General features: G+C 37.6%; 1 pseudogene; it reads right to left on the bottom strand.

Annotated features, from left to right (window-relative positions):
* Positions 1–25,651, bottom strand: part of LOC149195479 (uncharacterized) — a 146,863-nt pseudogene extending 121,212 nt beyond the window's left edge.
* Positions 25,652–25,900: the final 249 nt, after the last annotated feature.

Here is a 25,900-nt window from a genome sequence, read left to right as displayed (position 1 = left end):
CTATTCCTCCTACATTTATACTTGTTCTTGTTGTAGTTGTACATGCTACTCTTGTAGATGGAAAATTTCCTTTATTTTCTTAGGTAGTACTATTATCCTCCCCTATTGTGTCTTAGTTTCTTGTACCTATGGTTGTGGAAACACCAATATTTCTCTCCCCTATAGATCTTTCCCTTTAGGACTAGGTGTCTCTTCTATTGTAATGGGAGTAGCAGAGGGAGGTTGAGTTTTCCCACTAAACCTAATTCTAGTGCTCTTTCTCCTTGTCTAGGAAATCTATTGAGTAGGCATACTCACCTAAGGCTTTGTAGGGGCACTTAAACCTACTGAGGTAGTTGATATTTCCTTTTCCTCTTCCTTCAATTCTTCATTTTTTTAAAGTGTTGGTTATTGCCTTCCCTTTCTTCCTTTTAGTTGCAATCTTCTTCGGCCTACTGAGATATGCTTAGGCTTCTCTAAATGTCTTCCTATCCATATCTACAAATTCAAGCCAAAGGATCAGATGGTGTACGTCTTCTATTTCATTTGTAACAATCAATTTGATTATACCATGATGAGCTAAATAATTATGTTTACCCTCATTTACCTTAGTACTCATCTCCTTTAGAGACGATAGGAGGAAAAATGGAATTCTTATTAATTAAGAGGCTAGAAGGTGGGATTGGAATCTTAACTTATATAATAGCTTGAACTAGTAAGAATAAATTATTATTAATCTACCCTCACATAAGATATATTTAAGGATGTGATTGACCATCTCATCCCAAACACTAAAAAGGATTTCTCTCCCTACTACATTCTTATCTTCATCAGGAAGTTCATTTTGGAGGAATAATCATTTCTTGACGATTATGGTCTCCTATGCTTCTTCCCTGTTCCATTGCAATCCCTTGGGAAGAGTTGTGATTCTACTTATTTAGTCTTCATTTATGTAGATTACTAACCTTTTAACTACAACAACAAATTGTTTCCCTTCAGGGTTCTATAAGTTCATGGAAAACTCCATTGGCAACTCATTATCAAAACCTTAGAGTCTCTCAAGGAAACCTAGCCATTGATAGTTCTCAAATATGGTGGCAATGTCAGGATGTTAGTATATTTTTCCATTATCAATGGGCTCTCTCCTATTGAAACTTTCAAGTTCCCCCCATTCTGCCTAAACAAAGTTCCTTCAAGCAGGTTTTGGAGATCAATTTCATACCACACCTGGAGGCTCCCTTCTTATAACTTCCTAAGACTTGGTCAGGATATATAATTTTATCTGTGGTTATGAAAGTTTGGAGAGAAGGTGGTGTGTCTGTGCTACTACAAGAAACATGTTTTCCTATTGTGGCACTTATGTGGGGTGTTTTTGTGAGTGGATAGAAATATCACAATCTTGAATTTATGCCTCTGTCAAACCAAGAATCAACATATAAAAAAGAAACTAGTTAACCCTCTTTCTTTCCTCTCACAATTTGACATAGAAAAATTCTTATTAGGATTGGGAACCTAATTGAAAATAGAACTTGATACATAGGTGATTGGATGAAAAATTATAACTTTTTTCTACAAAATCTCCCTGCATTATTTTGATCAAGTCACCCTCTTCCACCCTAAATTATCATAAATCCACACACACACACACATATATATAGATATATCCTGAGCAACTCAAGGTATCATTTCTTATTGACTAGTTATTTTATTATTGTTTTTAGACTAGAACTAAAGGATGTTTTAAGAGTCATTTTAATATATTTTATGTATGTGTGGAATAAAGGGGCTAACTTAAGTGATTGTAGAAATATAATCATCTATTATTACCAACTGTCATTTTTTTATCAAGGGATCAACATCACAATGGTATGCCAAGAAGGAAATACATGGCATGTACATTCTCACGACCACTTGCATATTATTTGAAGATGTTGCGTGCAGTTTCATTCTCCAACTAAATCATAAAGGATGGATTTAGTCCTAAGTTAGAAGCTGTATTGGTTAAATAACCAAATAAACAATTATTTATGCAATTGGTATGGGAATGAACAATATGCCTCACAGTGTAACACCGATATGACATCGAGGGAAAAGTCCTTCTAGAGTAACGTTGTATCGTTTCAACTTTCACACAGAAATTTACGCAACTAGTTGAGGAACGAACAAGATGCCTCATCGCATAAACTCGCCACGTCACCAAGGGAAAAAATGGTTACGGTTGATTGAAATGAACTTGTTAAGTCACTACTTAATTTAGACATTATATTTTACACATGATAAGACTATATCAACTAATTTAGTTAACGTTTCCAAATTGTGAACAACCTCTTAAACCATTTTTGGGACATAGGTTCCCATTTTCTTATATAAATATGTACTATGTTTGAATGATGATATAGATAATAGACAGTAGACAACATGTGACTTTCTCTATAATTAGATTTCATTTAATATAAAAGTTTATTGCCCATGGATGTTATGGATTACTTGCTAAAGCTTGTGGCATCTCATGGAAACCTATCACAGATGTGAATTATACAGTGCCTCAAATTCAAGTCACCAAGCATATTCAAAAAATTTAGTGTACAATGGCCTCTTTCGCTATGTCGGATGATCAAGAAATATTGGGAAACGTCACAACCTAAAGGGATGTATTATATCCTTTCTATCATCACTAGGTTACGTGTAAAAAGGAGTGTTATATCTTTGAATACTTCTTCCTAAGAGATCCAAAATTCACTGCTACATGCCATATCTATGTATTTTTGCAAAGGGTGGTAATAATTATTGGCAACTTCTGAGATATTTATCTGCTCAACTACTACTAATCCTTGATCTCTTTGTTAACTAGCCTCATATCCTATTGATGAGATCTACTATGTTTTGAGTAATAAAAAATTGTTGGAAAACTAGATCCTTATGAATTACTTCCATCGGAACAATTATGGTAGAACATTTTATTTATTCCAATTCATAGTTTTCTAGTGCCTCCTTTCAAGATTTAGCTTTTTTATTTTTGTTTCATTGGCATAAATTTGGCACTCTAGTTTTGCAATATTTTTGTGACATTGGTAGCTTGTTTTTCTAGATCTTATATAACACTTTCACACTCATCTGCCTTTTATTTATACCCATCAACTTCCTTTCCTATCCCATCTAGCTAACATATGGCATCACCCATTGTTATTTTAGTTTCAACCTCTTAATTTTGAACTCTTTTAAACTCCTCATATAATCTAATTAGAGAGGATTTTAATTTTTTGATCAAAGCCTCAATATCATGCATCTATTCATATTCCAACTGGTACTCTAGTTTTTCCATCTAACTCGTCAAATTATGCCTTCTTTTATAAATTTCTTATGCTTCCCTTAGTTAGTTTTCTTCGTACTCATGAATATTTTCTACTTCTACTGACTCACTAAAATCTTTGTCTATTTTTTCCACTATCTCAATGATTATGTTGTCATCTTTGTTATGTTCTTGCTTCTGTTGGAAATAAGTCCTTTCAACTTTTCAATCTTAGGTTTCATTTAGTCAATCTCCACCTTGATATTTACTCTCTCCTACTATACTTTTTATAGCTTTCCCTATATAGTTTTCTTTTCAATTTCAACATATTGAATCTTTCTTTCATGTCCGTTAATATTCCCACTTGATTTTTCATCTTTGATCTACAATTCTCTTATAGATCCTAGCTTTTCCATATCGAATTCATAATGCTCAATTTTCTTCTTAAGATCTTCAATTTCCCGATCATCCCATTATTGGGATCTAGCTTCCCTACCACTAGTAATTCTAATAGTCATCCTACCAGCTTTTGTAAGAAAATACCATCCATGGTAACCACTCTATAGTGCTTATTTTCACAACCAATAAATTTAGCCTCTTCAAGGCCATCACACACTAATTTATTACTCATTACATACAAAAATAGCCCCCTCTAAGGCGCGATCAAATTGAATAACATCAAAAATAACTTTGTAATCCCTACAACTATGCACAACTTCTCATGGATTGGTTTCACACAGACTACTTGATTGGGGATAAAGGTTTGAGGAAGATGTCGTTGCTCCTTTAGAAACTCGATACATTCTTTCCCTATATTTTCATCGTATACTAACACTGAATTAATGAAATTTCCCATAGAAATAGTAATTGCAAGATTATGCTTCTTCTAAATAAGCCTCCAAAGCTTTGTCATTCGACAATGTACATTGGGAAATAGGCACTTCAAGATTTCAACAGTCTCAGAGAACTTAGCATCATGTTCAATTTCAAACTTTTCAACCAGTTTTGACCATCAACAACCCCCCTTTTTATTAGTGTTAGCAATAACATTAATAAATGGGGACCCTTCTAAAAAAATAAAACTTAGCACTTAAGATTGTCTTTTTGTTTTCAATAAAACACGATATCAAAGTAAAACTCCCAACAACATGAATTCCTACCTTTTCATGCTTCATGCGCATGAAAAACGTTATAATTGTTAAGCCTCCTTATGAAAAGTGTTATACAACCACAAAGCTAGGAAAACCATTGTAAGCAGAAAATCTTGAGTACAAAGCAAAAATTTAATAAACCTGATCTTTAATGATAAGCATCGCATCGCAAAAAGGGTAACGGCGGGCATCCTTTACTAAGAAACTCTTCGAAATGTGAAAAAGCGAGAATGCGAGATCGCAAGCCTTACAAACTTATCACATATCGCAGATTCCATTGACCACAGTGCCACTTAATACAAAATGCCCAGATATTGCGAAATGTGATAAAGCTCTCATAAATCGCATCTCGCAGTTGCACGATGAAACAAATGATTGTTAAAGATAATAGATTTTGCGATATCGCGATCTACGATATTGCGAAGCAAATCACAAAATCGCTTTATCGCAAATCTAAGGGCTCAAAGTTCAATGATAGTACTTTCCGTCATTCTATGCAAGAGTTATGAGCATTAATGTTAACTTAACAGTCCATTGATGGTATTTATTAAAAATGAATCAGATCTGGTTTAAAGGATTATTTCACGTAAGGTGATATCTTTGATATGATTTTAAAAAATTAAAAGCTTTCCCGTCACCTTATTGTTGTTCATTATTCACCATCATCCTTATTGTATCTTTGTTCTCTGCTTACTATTTTTAGGAGCAGTACATAGAGCAGAATGTAAAACAACACGCAGAATGTAATGGGAAAGAAAGGCAAAGCTCCTGCATCTGAAAAATCAGAGATGACTCTGTTATTTACTGACACCACTTATACCAGGGAAGGAGGGATATCTACTTGGGAAGGCATGTACCGGCTGTTAGAAGAAGAAAGCCCGAGAGTTATGGAGGTTACAGTTACAGCAGATGGACATGGGTCATTTGAAGCATCACTAATAGAGATTGCATGCTCGTTTCTGCACCGTATTGTAGGGAAGCTGAAGATACTCCCTTACACGGATATGGTAAAATGGATTATAGACCACGCTGATATATCCGACAGGGAATTCAAGACACGGAACTAGGAGGTTATGGGGTCATTTACCCTAGGTAATTTGAGGCGTATGTATCACCTGCGAGAAACCCAAGCCAGTTATAACAAAGAGTTTGTGGAAAAATTCACCAAAGAGAACGAGGATTTGGTAGACTACACAAAGAGCTGTCTGTGAAGGAAGAACCATTAAAGAAGGACAAAAATGGTATGTACGCCAATGGCTCCCTCGCTTCTCCCTATTGTTTTGTTGCTGCAATGTTATGTAGACCATTTGGGAAGCCAGATATAAATAAGTTTTTGTCAGAATGGTTGCCTTTATTGGATGCGGCCACCAATGCCACCATCATGGATTGGCCCAAATTTTATCGGATAATTTAGCTTCTGCTATTTTGAATTATCGAACTAAAAGAAGTTTTGCTCAGAGGTTTTATCCTCCATTCTTTTTAGCTGCCTACGTCATGGATGCTATTTGTTTCGTCTCTGATTTTCCCACCATGGGGTGGAAATGGACAGTACAAAACCCTCTACCTATTCAAGTCTACCATAAAGAACTATGGGAATCTAATTCGTCCCACATTTCTATAATATTTGTCATGGAGTAATGCTTCCCATTCATAAAATGTTATATAACACAGACGCCCCAAGATTCTCCCCAGAAGCTGAAATTGACATTCTCCCTGTGGGAAGGTGGTTTGGGGAGGATTTATTCACCTACATTAGGGTATTTTGGAGCATTGCCTCGCCTCATGTGCTTCTTTTGTATGTTCCCGACAAACTTATGGCCTGAGAGATAGCTTACCAGACCTGTGGTGTTGGGGGAATGAGCAGAGAACTCAAGGATAAGAAGAAGGCTATCTGGCCTCAATTCCCTGTGGTCTGCGGGGCCTTGGCATTATTTGATTTGGGATACCCTTTTAAAGAGTCTTATAATATGCTAAGTCTGAAGCTCCCAAAGTTCTGAGGGAGGCAATATGATCCCTTGGATACTATCAAGAATTTTACAACGATGGTCAAAATAAAAGTGTTTACTAAAGAAGATGATATCTTCGACAATGCCTTTTGGCAGAAGATCTCTCTCAGAGAGATTCTACATATGGCACAAATTTAGTTTGACCAAGCAAAGCTTCAAGAGTTTATCCATTACAGAGGATGGAGGTTGGCCAATGTCCCATTGGACAAATTGCGCATTAAACCAATAAGGGAGCCCACTCCCAGTATTAGCATAAGTGGAAGTTCAGGAGAAGAGAAGTCTAAATCAAAGTCCGAGAGGGAATCAGTAGAAAAATCTGATGTGCAGTCAAAAAGTGATCACAGCAGAAGTGAAGCGTCAATCAAAGATACAGCTCAATCTATAGAAAATTCTAACCAGCAGGTTTTGTCCCCAAAATAGGTTGAGACTCCCGCTCCCCTCGCAAAGCCAACAAGTCCAATTGTAGTAGACCTAGAAAAGGAGTGGGAGAATTTTAATGAGCTAATCAACATCGAGGAATAGAGTGCAGAGCCATTAATAAACCCAGGGGAGACAACCACAGAGATGATAATAGAAGAGGTTATTAATACTCAAGAGATAGAGCATATTCTTGTTGCTCCATCGTCTGAATTGTGCTGAAAATAAAGGAGATCCCTCCTCTGGATGTATTTTATAGCCTATAGCATAAGGCTATTGTCAGAAGACAAAGAAAGAAACGAAAAATAAATACTGTACTTTCTCTAGAGGCTGAACCTTTGGATGTTCTTTGGCAAGACCCGACCACCGATCCAACAGAAAACTTCACTAGGCTCTCTCGTATTGTAGGGGCATATGCTTCTGTAACCATTGATAAAGCATCAGAAGTTCAAATGCTATTAAAAGAAAAGGAGGATAAGATCCTATTTTTGGAACAACAACTACAGTAGGCCAGCATCAATCGAGAATCAAAAATACAATTGGAAAAGCTACAACAGGATTTCCAACAAATGCAGTTGGGTTACCAAAACAATCTGGCTGATAAAGAACAACAGTTACAGGCCACAATAGAACTGCATAAGGACGACCCTAAAATTAAAGAATTTGTCACAGAAGCCCTTGCCCTCAATGACCAACTCTTACAATAAGAAGAAATGCTTTGCCAAAGGATCTCGCAACGGAATTCCCATTGCAAAAAAAGCGACTACATTACAAATCAAGTCATAGAAAAACGACTTGATTATGATTTAGTTTTTAAGAAAGTTTCTAACTTTCTGAATTGGCAGAAATCATAGGAGGGAAAAAGAGCAGAATTGCCCAGGATTGATGAATCCCACAAAGAAATTCTATTTGCAAAATGGGATGCACAGCTCAAGGAAGCAGAGCAAGCGATGGAGGAGGCAGCAACAGCAGCAAGCAATGTCATCGACTGCATCAACGAAAATCTGCATACAGCAAATTTAATATCAGAGACCACTCCAGGATTCCTCCCAAAGGCACAGCAGCTTCAAACTAGGTGGAAGCAAACGGTAGAGGAAAAGGCAGAGTCAATTAAACAGATAAGCAAGTTAAACTGGGATACTTATTGGCAGTTCTTGGTAAAACCACATAGCCAGTGGATGACTCTGAAATGCCTCATAATGTCCATCGAGAAGATAGCGCCAGCACTTGCCGATTCTGTATTCGTAGGTCAATTGAAGGCTGAAGTCGACCAACTGATGCTCCTGAAGCCCATGCTAGACATTTGCAACTTAAAAGAACATATACATGATTCAGCATAGATACAGTTTTAGTTTAATTTTAGTTCATTTTTGCCTAAAATGAGGATGGCCATTTTGAACCTCCTCATCTATTTTTGTAATAACTATTTTTAGTTTTCATTAGTATTTAAAACCCTCTCAAGCATTTAGAGAGGGGTCCAGAAATTTGTCAAAAACACTTCTTCAGAACGTGCACTTTTGCCCCCCACTGAGGAGGTTTTGATAAGTGAATGGAATGAGATTTATTTATATATGAGTTTAATGCCCGCTACTGAAATGCACTTCTATACTCTTAGTGGATATTGAATTATTTGAAGATAAATCTATATTGCTGAAGCTCATGAGCAGGAACTATTATCAATGGTACTTTTATCTCTTAATACTTTTTGCTTATGTGCCAAGTGATATATTATTTTGAGTTGTTTATATATGAAAGCCTAAATGTTCAGTTATCATTTTTTCACTTTTGTACGGTGATAACTAATTCTTTTTATGCTAAGTGTATGAATGACTCATTACATGATGTGTTTATCATGATTGTTTCGGCTAATTTATTATACGAAACAATCATCTTTAATGTACTCTTTTCTCGTAGTGATTGAATGATTTTTATTACAAATCATTGTTGGAAATTATTTTAGATCGCATATACAAAGTGTTACTCCCAGGATAGTTTAAAATTACATGTTTTCCTTCCTTAGAATAAAATTTCATATGTTAGATTAGATTTAGAATAAAGCATTCTCCTCATAAACCTTTAAAAAAGAAAAACATCATCCCATTAGTGTACCATCATAAACAAATTGGGAAACTGGTCCCATCACCCCCAGTCAGAGCCACTATTCCAAACGGAAAAGGAGCTTCTTTCAAGGTCCGAACCGGGTGGTTATCCCCCTTGTTGTAGACCCAATTTTCGGGCCTTCAACATATTTGGCGCTAGAAGGAGGGCTTGAACTATGAATGGCGAGAAAATTTAAATCCATAACCCATTCCGAGAGTAAATCGCCCTCAACATCTCCCCCGAATTCTCCATCACATTTTGAAACTCTAAATTCTAAGTGAGAAGTTGAGAAAACAACAATCGTTGCTAAAGACCTGAACATATCAGATAAATCCACTCTGGAACCTCTTGTAGTTCAGTCTTTAATTCATAAACTTCAAGGATTTTCCATATCACCGTAGAAGTCTGAGTTATCTCAAGGTAGTGTGACTTCGCAATACATTCCTTCCCATCCTCTTACCAGATTACAGAGTGAAAAGCTTGGTATTGGACCAACATAATTTCCTCTGCCCAAAAGAAAAAGAGCAAGGAAGACACCAGAAGGGTCTGATAGTGAGACTCTTTCATCATCATCATCCATTTCATCTAATCCATTGCAAAGTCAACCATCCACTCCCCAACTCCATATCATTGTCCAACAGGGTATTGGAACTTCAACATCGTCTTCCCAACTACTTGTAACTTCATCTGCACTTTCCTCTGTTAGTATCTCAACAATGGCACAAAAGCCATGGAACAATCCAAGGGTAGTCACAATGCCTACACCCTTAAGTCAATTGCCAGCTCATCCCGAAAAATGGCTGCCAAAGTTTAACCCAGATGCAGGCATACTGGCAGAAGAACACATAAAAAAATTTATGTTGTCAATAAACTTAAATGGAGTTACGGAAGAAGACGTTGTTGTTAGGCTTTTCCCATATACCTTACAAGGCGCAGTCAGGTCCTGGTATTTTTCATTACCCTCGGGATCCATTACTAGTTGGAATATTTTCCAAGAGCAGTTCTTGACAAAGTTCAGTGATGATAGGTCTACAGTGACATTAATCAATGACCTCTCAAATCTTAAAACTGAATCAAGAGAACCTATCAAAGATTTCAACTCGCGATTTAATAAACTCTTAAATAAGATTCCTACCACATCTAAGCCTAGCGAAGAAGTTCGAAGTGAATGGTACATATCTGCCTTACCTTCAAACATAGCAATCTTTGTAGATAGGGCTACCAAGCCAACATTGGCTGAAAACATGAAAGAAGCGATAGCGGTGGAAAAACGTATCTTAGATTTAGAAAATAAAAACGTTGTTGATGAAAGAAAATATAAAAAGGTTGCTTTTAAAGATGACCCTAAGAAAAAACAATCAAAGGACCCATATGACTTGGAAGGGTTACAGAAAGTTTTAAAAACCATGTCTAACGAAATGGTTGATATTAAAAAACAAGTGGCAGGGACTTCTTCTAAGAAACCTTATAAGCCTTTTAGACGAAATCCTTCAACCGATCCAAAGCCTCCCAACGCTATAACAAACACAGAATCGGAAGGAGAAGAAGAGGAAATTTCGAATGAGGAACATACTGATGATGATCAGGTTGTAGAACTACAAGGAAAGTGGGACTTCATTCTTCCAGATGAAGAATATCAAGATGCATTATCAGTCACTACCAGAAGCAGAAATCAACTCAATCCTCCACAATCTAGTTCTAAACAGAAAAATCCAATCCCGGCTTCCAAAGATAAAGTCACAGGTAAGAAATCATCACCAAAAGTGACTCAGACAAACCCAGTCCAATTTGATTCATCAACTCCATCTAAAACACTTATCATTTCCAATGAAATGGAGTATAATATTGTTGAAGACATGAAGAAGACTAGGGCCAACATTACTTTTCATGAGCTGAGTAAATTGAAGCATCAACAGAAACTACTTTTGAAAGAACTACATGCAGTACCTGTTGCACCTCTACCTACTGCTGTAATCTCACAAGATACTCATGAAATGGGGAGACCTCCAACTGGTATGTCAAATAAAGTTGAACCAAATGACATTGCTTTAATTGGAGGAAGGTAAAAATCCCATACTCCTCCATTCCTCCTTACTTTTGAAGTCTTCAATAAAAATTTGCATAACTATTTGATAGACTCTGGTGCTTCATCTAATATTTTGCCTAAGACAGTTTGTGCAAAGTTAAGCATCCAACCTCAAAAGTCTGCAGTACACATAGTGTAGCTAGACTGGTCTCAAGTTGAAGTCATTGGCGAACTAAATCAAGTGACCATAAGGCTTTCATCAAATCCAAAGGTATGTCAAATCATTGATATTCTTGTTGCAGATATTCCTGAATTTTATGGTTTAATTCTTAGTAGGGATTGGTTTGAAAAGCGTCACGGTTACTTTGCGACTAACTGGTCACACATGTGTCTCCCTTACAATGGTAAACCAAATCAAATAAAGGTTGAGTGAGAAAGACACCAAAAGTACATAGTAACGGAGTTAGAAGGAGAAAATTAACCTATAGCGTACAGCAATAATATAATTGGAAACTATTATGTTGACTCGTTCTTAGGGAATTTCAATGCTCATACTTCACCTTTCTTAGGAAATTCAGTTTTATCTCAGGTAGAAAATTTTTCTCAAACGGATACTTCTAAATGCATTAATTTTGTAGATAGTCCTATAAATAAATCTTTGTTTTGGAAATTATTTTTCGACGGTTCTAAGTCTAATGATGGAGAAGGAGTGGGTTGTATATTAATTAGTCTAGAAGGAGAGAAAACCATGCTAACCTGTAGACTTGAGTTCGATTGCACGAATAATACTTCAGAATATGAAGCTCTAGTGCAAGTGTTATACAAGGCAATCGGACTTGACATCAAGTATCTACAAGTCTTTGGTGATTCTGAGATTGTTATCAAGCAGGTACGAAATACTATACATTGTCTATTAGGTCACTTAAAGCATTATCAATCGTTAGTACAAGACCTAATTGGACACTTTATAACATTTAATATTTCATCTATTCCCAGACTCCAAAATGCTAGTGCTGACCTCCTAGCTAATGTAGCTTCCAAGCTCATTCCCTCAGAAGACTATAGTCTAGACAGATTCTCAATCGAATTGATCTTTAGACCCTCCATCCCGGATAATGTTACAAACTGGAGAGTTTTTAACGATGATCCTGATATTGTAAGTTTTCTAACTTCAAAAGGCTCTTACAATAATCAAATAATTGATGAAGACCAACATGACAAGCAGTTACAACAAGGAAGCACCAATAATGCTATACCCAAATCTGTAGTCAAATTGGAAGACCTATATGATCTAAAAGACAGATTCAAAAGGTCCACCAATTCAAAACTTCAGAGTTCAACTCTGAGATATGAATTAGTGAATTTAGGAACTGACATAAAGCCGCAAAATATCAACTTAGGTCTTGGTCTAACTCTAGAGGAAAAATCAGCCTTCATTTGACTTTTGAAGCAATATAAAAATGTCTTTGCCTGGAATTACGATGACCTTAAAACTTATGATACTTCAATCATACAGCATACAATTCCGATGATCTCTGATGAGAAACCAGTCCAGCAGAAGTTGAGAAAAATCCATCCTAATCTGGAAAGCCAGATTAAGTCTGAGCTAAATATATTCTTGAACTCTAAAATTATTTTTCCTGTTCGACATTCTAGATGGGTTTCCAACCTGGTACCAGTCAGAAAGAAAAATGGAGACATTCGGATTTGTATTGATTTTCGAAATCTCAATAAAGCCTGCCAAAAGTACAATTTTCCATTACCACCTATGGAACAGATATTACAATTAGTTGCAGGGTCTGGATTGATGTCCTTTTGAGATGGCTTCTTAGGATATAACCAAATTTTAGTCCATCCAGAAGATCAATTGAAGACAACGTTCAGACCCAAATGGGGCACATATGTATATCAAAAGATGGCTTTTGGACTGATTAATGTTGGCGCCACATTTCAAAGGGCCATGGATATTGCATTTAAAGGATTAGTGAATAAGTCAGTGGTGATTTAATTAGATGACATAACAGTGTATTCTAAAAAACTTAGTAATCACCTTAGAGATTTAAAGCAGATATTTCAACGTTGTCAAAAGTATGGGATCTCACTTAATCCAAAAAAGTCTTTTTTTTTGCATTAAGTGAAGGAAAGCTTCTCGGATTCATAGTGTCTAAATCTGGAATCCATATTGATCCAGATAGGATTAATGAGATTTCTAAGATATCTTTACCCCATAACAAAAAAGCAATGCAATCCTTTCTTGGTCAAATCAATTCTTTAAAAGATTTGTCCCCGAATTCTCAAGAATTGTGTCACCTCTCCAAGAAATGATCAAGAAAAACTCTCTCTTCAGATGGGGTCAGGCAGAACATGAAGTGTTCATCCTGATTAAACAAGCAATTATAAATGCCCCATCTCTAGCGACTCCAAACTTTTTTGATCCCTTCATTTTGTATACATTTGCCTCTGAGAAATCGTATGCTGCAATATGCACACAAGCCAATCAAGATAAAGCAAAAGCCCCAATTTCCATTTTCAGTTCAAACTTGCAAGGAGCTGAACTAAATTACTCCGACGTTGAGAAACAGGCTTATGCTATTTTCAAAGCAATCAAACACTTTAGACCCTTTCTTCTCAAGACCCATACAAAAATAATAGTGCCATTTCCAGCGGTAAGAAATCTTTTGGTATAGAAATACGTGGGTGAAAAGAGAGCAAATTGGGTCATGACCCTACAAGAATATGATGTTGAAATCAAGCCATCAAATATTGTAAAAGGTCAAGGTTTTTGCAGGATGTTGGCTGGAGAATCGCATATATCAGAAATATAGTCCCCTGATCATGAGGTACAAATGTATCAGGTAAGCCTAAACGATATTGAATCAAGATATGCTGATATCATGTTTTAACTAAAGAATGGATATGCTCCTTCACATTTGAATCATACAAAGAAAAGAGCCCTGAGATTAAAAGCTAAGCAATATCAAATTGTAAATGATGTACTCTTTAGGATGAAATATGATTCTATTCTTCTTAAATGCCTTGAGAAATCTGAAGCTAAAAAAGTATTGTAGGAACTTCATGATGGACCAGAAAGTGGACATTACGCAGGAGATGCGACAGCATACAAAATCTTGCGCGCATGCTACTATTGGCCAACATTATTTAAGGATGCACATAGCTATGTAAGAAGATGTTAGATTTTTCAAACTGCCGCTGGAAGACAGAGGAAACCATCATTGCCATTGCAACCGGTCAACATCGATCACCCATTTGAGCAATGGGGATTAGATATAATAGGTGATATCGTTCCTCACTCTTCTAAACAACATAAGTACATCCTTACAGCTACCGATTACTTTACTAAATGGGTAGAAGCAGTTCCTCTCAAGACAGCCAACTCTGAAAATATCATCGATTTCATAGATCAATTCATAATTACCAGGTTTGGCTTACCTTCCACTTTAATGTTTGATAATGCATCATATTTTTTTGGTAATGCTATGACGGAATTTGCGCTCAAAAGAGGCTTTAAACTTAAGTATTCTACCAATTATTACCCGCAAGGGAATGGATTGGCTGAATCAACAAATAAAAACCTGATCAGAATCATTAAATGAACTATTGATCAAAGTCATAGAAATTGGCACAAATCTTTGAGGAATGCTCTTTGGGCAGATCGAATAACTCAAAAAACTTCTATTGGCACTTCTCCCTTTAATTTAGTTTATGGGAAAGAAGTAGTTCTCCCAACACATCTAGCTATTCCTTCTTTAGCCTTAGTTCAGTTCATCGAAGAAACTCCTTCTTCATCCTTGCAACTAAGACAATTGCAGATCCTTAAGCTAGAAGAGGAACGAGAACAGGCCAAAATTACCCATGCACATCATCAAGCATTAGTAAAGGCCTCTTTTGATTCAAATCTGGTGTCCAGAAAAGATTTTCAAATTGGAGATTTAGTATTGAAATGGGATAAAGCCCATGAAGAGAAAGGCAAACATACTAAATTCCAACAGATGTGGCTTGGACCATTCCAAATTGTTGAAATCAAAGGTCCATTGACTTTCATGTTACAAGACTTAGCAGGAAAAAGAGAGTCTTTACCTATTAATGGACAGATCCTTAAAAAATACTTTCCATAGAAGATGACCTCTTCTATTTTCTGTATATTATTATTTTTAGTTTATTTTTTTCCTTTTGATAATAAAACAGGTTGAAAATGTTTACCTTTGGTTTCCACAAAAAATATTAGTGTCTCTTATCAATTTTTTTTTCACTTGTATAAATGGAAGTGATTAGGAAAATTATTCTTTAGTTTTGAAAAATACGGACAAGTGCTATAATTCTGAAGGTTTTACTTGTTCTTTTGTTTCAACTTTACAAGTTTTGATTAAAAAACAACCTCTAGTAGGAGTTTGCTTCATATCAGTCATGAAAGGCATCAATAACAAGACAAAGATTCTCTATAGAAAACCTACTTTTAAAACTCTGCAATTATCATCCAGAAGAACTCTTAAGGAGCCAATGACTTCCTCCCCACTTTAGGAAATTTCAAGTTTCAAAGAATAATCCAGTCATGCATTATAAACTTAAAGATAAGAGGTCTCATCAAGAGTCGACTTATCATGATCATAAAGATTATAACTAGCTGACAGTGCCAAACTACATACCAAAACAGGGTAATGACTCAAGATTATTTCAATCAAAAGACAAGGGGTCTCATCACGAGCTAGTTTTTTCAGTTAGTTATAAATCAAGTGAATGGAACTGTCAAAATTGGCCACCAAACCAAGACATTGTTCTTTAAGAATTAAAAGAAAAGAAAAAACAATAAGTGTAAATGAGGATTTATCTTGGAAAATTGCATACTTCTTAAGTAGGATACCGGATCATTGTTGGGTAATAGGTAACCCTGTCAAGGCTATGAACACCTGCTGGCAGCAAAGGCTCTACCTATGACAAATGAGTACACCTAAAACTGATCTACAAAGATGTCTTTGTTTTTATCTTTATAAACCAAGTAATCACTGATGTAAGTGCAATGACTAGCTTTGGGAAGAAAATGATCAGAATTAGAATAGATGGAACAAGATGTTGTTATTGGCAAATAGCACTTTGTACCTTATATTTTTACAATAAAGTTTGATTTTCCAAAACCATTTCTATTTAAGAAGTTTTAGAAAATTCAAAAAACTATCAGAGATAACTGGTTCTTTCAAGTGAATCGCCAATTGTTGTGACCATCAACAACCCCCCTTTTTATTAGTATTAGCAAAAACATTAATAAATGGGGACCCTTCTAAAAAAATCAAAACTTAGCACTTAAAATTGTCTTTTTGTTTTCAATAAAACATGATATCAAAGAAAAACTCCCAACAATATGAATTCCTACCTTTTCACGCTTCATGCGCATGAAAAACATTATAATTGTTAAGACTCCTTATGAAAAGTGCTATACAACCACAAAGCTAGGAAAACCCTTGTAAGCGGAAAGTCTTGAGTACTAAGAAAAACTTTAATAAACTCGATCTTTAATGATAAGCATCGCATCACAAAAAGGGTAATGGTGGGCATCCTTTACTAAGAAACTCTTCGAAATGTGAAAAAGCGAGAATGCAAGAATGCAAGATCGCAAGCCTTACAAACTTATCGCATATCGCAGATTCCATTGACTGTAGTGCCACTTAATAAAAAATGCCCAGATATTGCGAAATGTGATAAAGCTCTCGCAAATTGCATCTCACAACCGCACTATGAAACAAATGATTGTTAAAGATAATAGGTTTTGCGATATCGCAATCCGCGATATTATGAAGCACATCACAAAATCGCTTTCTCGCAAATCTAAGGGCTCGGAGTTCAATGATAGTACTTTCTGTCGTTCTATGCAAGAGTTATGAGCATTAATGTTAACTTAACAGTCTATTGATGGTATTTATTAAAAACGAAACAGATCTAGTTTAAAGGATTATTTCACGTAAGGTGATATCTTTGATATGATTTTAAAAAAATTAAAAGCTTTCCCATCACCTTATTGTTGTTCATTATTCACCATCATCCTTATTGTATCTTTGTTCTCTACTTACTATTTTCAGGAGTAGTATGCAGAGCAGAACACAGAACAACACACAGAACGTAATGGAAAAGAAAGGCAAAGCTCCTGCATCTGAAAAATCAGAGATGACTCCGTTATTTACAGACACCACTTGTACCAGGGAAGTAGGGATATCTACTTGGGAAGGCATGTACCGACTATTAGAAGAATAAAACCCGAGAGTTATGGAGGTTACAGTTACGGCAGATGGATGTGGGTCATCCGAAGCATCACTAATAGAGCTTGCATGCTCATTTTTGCACCATATTGCAGCGAGGCCGAAGATACTCCCTTACACAGATATGGTAAAATGGATTATAGACCGTGCTAATATATCCAACAGGGAATTCAAAACACAGAACCAGGAGGTTATGGAGTCATTTACCCCAGGTAATTTGAGGTGTATGTATCACCTGCCAGAACCCCAAGCTAGTTATAACAAACAGTTTGTGGAAAAATTCGCCAAAGAGAACGAGGATTTGGCAGACTGCACAAAGAACTGGTCCGCGAAGGAAGAACCATTAAATAAGGACAAAAATGGTATGTACGCCACTGGCTCCCTCGCTTCTCCCTATTGTTTTGCTGCTACAATGTTATGTAGACTATTTGGGAAGCTAGATATAAATATTTTTTCATCAAAATGGTTGCCTTTATTGGATGTGGCCACCAATGCCACCATCATGGATTGGGCCCAAATTTTATCGGATAATTTATCTTCTGCTATTTCAAATTATCGAACTAAAAGAAGTTTTGCTCAGAGTTTTTATCCTCCATTCTTTTTAGCTGCCTATGTAATGGATGCTATTTGTTTCGTCTCTGATTTTCCCACCATGGGGTGGAAATGGACAATACAAAACCCTCTACCTATTCAAGTCTACCATAAAGAACTATGGGAATCTAATTTCGTCCCACATTTCGATAAGATTTGTCATGGAGTAATGCTTCCCATTCATAAAATGTTATATAACACAGATGCCCCAAGATTCTCCCCAGAAGCTGAAATTGACATTCTCCCTGTGGGAAGGTGGTTTGGGGAGGCGTTATTCACCTACATTAGGGTATTTGGGAGCATTGCCTCGCCTCATGTGCTTCCTTTGTATGTTACCAACAAACTTATGGCCCGAGAGATAGCTTACTAGATCTGTGGTGTTGGGGGAATGAGCAGAGAACTCAAGGATAAGAAGAAGGCCATCTGGCCAGTGTCAGCCATCTGGTAGGATAAGATCCTATTTTTGGAACAACAACTACAGCAGGCCAGTGTCAGCCGAGAATCAAAAATACAATTGGAAAAGCTACAATAGGATTTCCAGCAAATGCAGTTGGGTTACCAAAACAATTTGGCCGATAAAGAACAACAGTTACATGCCACAATAGAACTCCATAAGGATGACCCTAAAATTAAATAATTCATCACAGAAGCCCTTGCCCTCAATGACAAGCTCTTACAACAGGAAGAAATGCTTTGCAAAGGATCTCACAATGGAATTCCCATTGCGAAAAAAACGACTACATTACAAATCAAGTCGTAGACAAACGACTTGATTATGATTTAGTTTTTAAGAAATTTTCTGACTTTGTGAATTGGCAGAAACTAGAGTAGGGAAAAAGAGCAGAATTGCCCAGGATTGATGAATCCCACAAAGAAATGCTATTTGAAAAATGGGATGCACAACTCAAGGAAACAGAGCAAGCGATGGAGGAGGCAGCAATAGCAGCAAGCAATGTCATCGACTGCATCAACGAAAATCTGCATACAACAAATTTAATATTATAGACCACTCCAGGATTCCTCCCAAAGGCACAACAGCTTCAAACTAGGTGGAAGAAAATGGGAGAGGAAAAGGCAGAGTCAATTAAACAGATAAGCAAGTTAAACTAGGATACTTACTGGTAGGAACTGGTAAAACCACATAGCTAGTGGATGACTCTGAAATGCCTCATAACGTCCGCCGAGAAGATAGCGCCAGCATTTGCTAATTTTGTATTCGCAGGTCAATTGAAGGCTAAAGTCAACCAAGCAACGCTCCCTGAAGCCCATGCTGGACATTTGCAACTTAAAAGAACAGATACATGATTCAGCATAGATACAGTTTTAGTTTAATTTTAGTTCATTTTTTCCTAAAATGAGGATGGTTGTTTTGAACCTCCTCATCTATTTTTGTAATAACTATTTTTAGTTTTCATTAGAGTAGTATTTAAACCCCTCTCATGCATTTAGAGAGGGGTCTAGAAATTTGTCAAAAACAATTCTTTAGAATGTGCACTTTTCCCCCCACTGAGGAGGTTTTGATAAATGAATGGAATGATATTTATTTATATCTGAGTTTAATGTCTGCTACTGAAATGCACTTCTATACTCTTAGTGGATATTGAATTATTTGAAGATAAATCTATATTGCTGAAGCTCATGAGCAGAACCTATTATCAATGGTACTTTTATCTCTTAATACTTTTTGCTTATGTGCCAAGTGATATATTATTTTCAGTTGTTTATATATGAAAGCCTGAATGTTCAGTTATCATTTTTTCACTTTTGTACGGTGATAACTAATTCTTTTTATGCTGAGTGTATGAATGACTCATTATGCAATGTGTTTATCATAATTGTTTAGGCTAATTTCTTATACAAAACAATCATCTTTAATGGACTCTTTTCTCATAGTGATTGAATGATTTTTATTACCAATCGCTATTGGAAATTATTTTAGATCGCATAAACAAAGTGTTACTCTTGGGATAGTTTAAAATTAGATGTTTTCCTTCCTTAGAATAAAATTGCATATGTTAGATTAGATTTAGAATAAAGCATTCTCCCCATAAACCTTTAAAAAAGAAAAACATCATCCCCTTAGTGTACCATCATAAACAAATTGGGAAACTAGTCCCATCACCCCCAGTGGGAGCCACTATTCCAAACGGAAAAGGCGCTGCTTTCAAGGTCCAGACCAGGTGATTATCCCCCTTGTTGTAGACCCAATTTTTGGGCCTTCAACACAACCTTCAATTCATGCAATTGATATTCTATTTCACCAACCTTTAGCTCCAAGTTATGTTATTTTATCTTGGATATACAATGTTTATCTTGAATTTAACCTAGTTCACTCTACACGTTTGATATTTCCTTTTTATTTTTTTCCAAGTGATTCAATAATTATTTTCAATTGAGATGGAATTTGCTTCTCTTCAGATGCCAATTTTTTATCCCTATTAAATAGTTGTTAAATATTCTCTTCCAAATTCTTATGATCCTCAAAATCAGCTTTCTACTAGCTCTCACATACCTCCTTTTCATCACTTAATTTTGTATTTTTTAAACCGACTTCCTCCTTTAAGTTGTTGAAGATGTAAATATTTGTTCTACTTATCTATCTAAGTTGTGAAACCTCTCTAAGTTGTATCTTTGGTTCCTTCTTCCTTACTGGAATATTTACCATTTTTTGTGTGCATTGGTGATTATGCTCCCAAGGTCCATTGCAAGAAAATAAAATATTTTGTTTCCTAAGTCTATTCTTGCTACCTTCATTATTTCTCATGCTAGAATAAACATTTTTTTGTCTATCAACTGATAAGTGAGATTCCAATATCCCATAATGTTCTAGCAATTTTGTTAGATCCCTATCATAGTTTTCAAAGTTCTGCAATTTTTTTTATAGGAAGTCATGTTCATCAAGGGTTCTCGTTATTTTCACTAAAATAACTAATTCCTAGCTACAACTAACTAGAAACACTTTTGAAAATGAATATTAAAATAAAAACCCCTTAGTCTAGTAGGATGCACATCATTGATACCATTGTAATGTCACTTACTAAAATATACTAAACTTGTGATTCCTTGATTTTTATCTTACAGACATTTTTTCAAGCAATTTGCATGTAAACATTTCTTCAAATGCTTTGCATGTAATCAAATAGGAAGCCTTTATCTTATAGATATTTTGACAAACTTTTTTCATGTAATCAAATATGAAATATCTCTAACATGATGATCACACAACAAAAGTGTTGGCCATGGAATCCCCAAGGCATGTTTTGGGGCTTAAAGCCCAATTTTTTGACCGAATCTTATTGTAAAGCTCCGCAAATTGCGGGCGCGAGGCACAAAAGTAGGTCAAAGTCACAAGGTTGTCCACCCCAGTTTTGTAATGTAATGTTGGCTGGATAAGCCTACCCATGATTCGCGGACCATGGGATTGTATAAATAGAGTGAGGCTCTAAGTGTAAGAAAGAAATGGAGGATAGAGAAGAGGGAATAGAAGAGAAGCATGATAAAGTCTAAGTGATTGAGTCGTAGGTTGAAGTGTGTCTTTGGGTTGTAGAGTAAGAGAAGGCTTTGCAACTGAGTGTGTAGAGGCCTAGTAGTCCGCAGCTGAGTGCACGGACCCCTGCAGCTGAGTGCGCAGGGCGAGTCGAATTTGTAACCGTGGAATGAACTAATAAAGAGAAGTTTTTTTATAATTTTGTGTATTTGTTCTTGGGTTAATGCATGATTGATATAATTTGCAAATATATTGTTTATTTACTACGCGCACCTATATGAATGGCTTATGTTGTTAAGTATAACTTAAAGCACTCAAGTAGGCAAAGCTAATTAAATAACATTGGAATACCAGTAAGGTCTTGGTAATAACACAAAACACAGCACTCAACCCCTGGGTAGGGCTGCGCGAAGGTAGCATATCAAGCTGCGAGGTACGGGAAAGTGCACGAAGCAACCTGCACGCACGGTCAAACCGCGGACCAATCAAACTCATCAGACATCTCTAGGGTGCGAAAACCTGGTTCTACCACCCTCCCATACTACTTCAGGTGAGACCTCAGTCCACACTCTGTGGACTGTTACCGAAAGGGCTAGTAGTACTGGGATTTGTTTGGCTAAATTAACTCTGACCCTGGGTCAAGCCCCAACAAGACAACAAATGGTTCCATTTGCCGAGACCAGGATTTGCATAAAGATGTCTGATGTTGTATCACTGGAATCCGACAAAGAAAGGAATTGAAGAGTGGTTGGACAGAAAGATTCACGAGTTTGCGGCGCAGGAAAACACGAATCCGTGATTATCAAAGGAAGAGTGGTTAGATTTCTACTTATATATAGAAATCCATGAAATTTGCTTTGCATCCTTCCCTACTAAGTTGTACAACTAGATCGTGAGGCTAGTAGATAGCCAAGGGAGGTGTAAACTCGACAAACCTATTATGTGGACTCTAGAGTTCGTGCGCAGACTGAAAGCATCTTAAGATAGAATCGCGTGCGATGTTTATCACTAGATGGATCAGATCATAGGAGGGTTCATCACCAAATTCACAGTAGATGCTTCGATCAGCTATAGCGAGGCAAAACGATGCTTCCTCAAGGCACCACAAGGTAAGTACGTTAAATCTTTGAACACTTGGATTAAAATTCTACAGTGTGAAAAGCAGGTTATGCGAATAAATTGATGTTTAGGGCTACGCAGAGTGGGAAGATCTACAGAAATGAAGGGAGCTCATAACTAGAAACTAGCCCCTTGATTTCACCTCGGCGAAGAGGAGCTCGTGAAGGTTTCACCAAGAAGTGCGATTAATCTGATAAAGTAGAGAATTCTGTGCATACCACCCCCACCCCCACCACCACCAATTTCACCATCTTCACCCCCGACTTTGCCCATACCACCTCCGCCCCCACCACGAAGTAGTATGGCCAGCAGGATAAAGCTACCATTGTTCAAGGGAGTCAGAAATGAAGATCTGGACCAATTTTGGTTCGTGGTAAAAGCGGTATGGGAAGCACAGGGTGTCATGGACGACAATATAAAGAAGGCATGTTGGTCAACACTCTACTGGATCATGCGTTGACCTGGCACATTAAGCATTCCAATGACAATTTGAATGCGGGGATAGCGGATATCCAAACTACGCTAAACAAGGAATTTAGTAAACCAAAATTGGAGGCACAATCGATCATTGGATTCAAGGAAATTGTAAAGCTACCAGGCGAAACCCCATGGGAGTTGGATCAAAGACTGAAGTGCACAACTCGTGAAGCGAACATGACCTTAATAGATGGGAAACACTGCGAATGGTTTGTACCCTCGTTAACACAACATCTATGAAATGCGCTAGCGCAATAAAGGCTAACCACTTAGGCTGAAGATTTGGAGGTTGCAATGAGATTGAACGAGACTGCGATGCAAGATCCTAACCTAGGAGTCCAGCAGATTCACACGTAGTTGAAAAACTTGTGCCTTGAGATGCAGAGTTTGAAACAAGATAGGATGGCTCATCTAGAAGTGTCCGACGAGGTATGGTGCGTAAAGTGCAAGGGCCAGGGCACGACAAGGACCACTGCCTGGTGTTCACGAATTACCTCGTGGGAGGAGGACCAATTCCATTGAGACTGGAGACACAAGTAGGACCAAGCACGGCACCTGCACTATGGTGTGCAATTTGTCAGATAGGAGGGAAGCATGCTACAGATAACTGCCATCTGTTATAGAAGTATACACAGAATTCTCAGCAGTTGTTCTGTCATTTTTGCAAGTCAGTGGGCCATGATGAGCGCACTTGTAGAAGTTACAAACTAATGATGGATCAAACCCCTATCTACAAAGTTCAGGCCGAAACACGGGCCCTCGATCAAAACATAGGAATGGAGCGCACTAGATTTCAAGGGCGTGGACGAGGTTGAGGTGGAATGGTACCAAGAAGAGGTCGTGGACAGCTGATATGTTACAATTGCGGAGGACCGAGGCATTATGCCTGCAATTGTACAAATCCAACGTGACCATCATGCTTATATTATACACAATTTGATCATGAGACTGAGGACTGTCCCACGCTGATAGTGAGGTTGCGTGATAAAGGAGCACTCCAACATTCCCCAACTCAGAACCTGCAAATGATGAGGTATGAGCCATGCGAGGAAGACCTGAAGCTCCGGAGTGGTATCATGACAAGGGATGATAAAGGCAAGCAGCTCGAAGAAAGTACCTGGGTTCACAAGGCTCCAATAAAAAAAACCAGAATTTGATTTGGAGCGCACTGAGGAGACATTCATGGAAGCTAAGAAGAGCTTCATGGATGCCTCCACTTCAGGAAGTAAAGAGATACTGGAACCAGAAATGGACCCATCAATGCTCACTACATTCTTGGAGACATGCATGAAGCCATTGTGCAACAACAAAGCTGCGAAGGAGCTGCAAGAACTCATCAATAGATTTGCTGGGACCGTGCCAGGAGAACCGCACGTAGTCCGGAAGATCGGGAAGCACACAATGCGAACAAGAAGAGAGATGAGATTGACCACGCAAATCAGGGAATGAAATGGATCAAGTGATTTTGGATCTAAGATCAGACGCAAACGTCCTACCAAAGTATACATGGGAGCACATGGGCAGGCCTATGCTGCAATGGTCTCCTATTCAACTGCAAATGGTGAACCAGCAAAAGATCCTACCTATGGGAAGATTGCAAGGAATAACGGTAGATATCAAAGGTGCGAGTGTGCTAGTAGATTTCGAAGTGATAGAGATTGTTGATGACAACAATCCCTATCCCATGTTACTGGGAATAGATTGGGACACTGACATGAATGGAGTGATAAATCTAAAGAAGCACAAGATGATTTTTGAGAAAAATTCACTGCACGTAGTGGTACCTTTAGACTCTGTGGAAGGATCGCGCTACATAGAGCTAGTAAGTGACTACGATAGCGATGACGATCTAGACTGCATCTACAAGATAACCACGCGGGAGAAATATTGGATAAATCAAATCGTGGATGGCCACATATCATGGGAGCGCGAAAGCTCCTGCACATCAAATTCTGACGAAGAGAGATGGCAGAACCGGTTACATAGGTAACCACGCTCAACTATAACATGATGACAAGGTTGTTGTGCTGCGTGGCAACAAAGGTAAGAGATCTACCTACGTATGATGGGTTGAGCGAGGTGGATGATTTCCTGAACAAATTTGAAAGAGAAGTATCAGAATAGCAGTGTTTCGACGCTCTGGAATGGGTACTACATGCTACACCCACAAGATGGTGGGGTACGTACCAAAGAAGTTTTGAGGACTGGTGCGAATGCAGAAGGATGATGCACCTATGATTTGGGAAGCCTCAGATGTGGATAAAAGCCAAGTATGATGGATGAAACAGCCCACGCGTCCACCTTTCCATATGGATACAGGTGATGGTGCGCAACCTGCACGAAGGCACACCATCCTCATGGTAGGAAACACAATCGATAAGTAGGAGCGGGCAAGACAATGGCACAAATGACCTCTCCGGTTTGGTCCATGAAGTATGGTAAGACCAAGCATGCAGAACCATATTCACGCAGAAGCTTTTGAGAAAGTATGCGAAGCACTGAACACGGTCCACCATGTGAAGTGGGCTGACTAGGACCTTCATGTACCAATGTTTCTCTGGGCATATAGGACCATGTGCAAAACCCTGACCACATGGGCACCTCCGAAGCCGAAGTATGAAGCGGATGATGTCATCCCCATGGAGCATGAAAATCCTAGTCCGCACATAGTAGCACCAGTAGATACAATGGCTTGCGAAGCCTGGAAAGAAGGGATCACACAGCCATAAGAAGCAGAATGCATGGGACCTGGGGAAGAATTCCAATAGGGAAACCTTAGACTCCACGAACTTGAAGAAGAAAGGTTATGGTTAAGGAAGAAAAGTGCCCTGGTGGACACGGAAGTCAAGAAGTTGGAGGACGAGATAAAGGAATAATTTCTCGGCAAAAAGACTGGGGTGGTAAGGTAGTATGCATATGATCACAATGATAGGGTTAAGGCATATTGCCGCGAATTGATAAGTCTGATGCCTTGGCTTGGACTGCATATTGC

This window comes from Pinus tabuliformis, chromosome 2_2, assembly GCF_031772625.1.
Source record: "Pinus tabuliformis cultivar Carrire ecotype Pingquan chromosome 2_2, CPIR1, whole genome shotgun sequence".
Classification (NCBI taxonomy): Eukaryota; Viridiplantae; Streptophyta; class Pinopsida; order Pinales; family Pinaceae; genus Pinus; species Pinus tabuliformis.
Note: the sequence above shows the minus strand (reverse complement) of the source record. Positions and strands in the feature narration are given on the sequence as shown.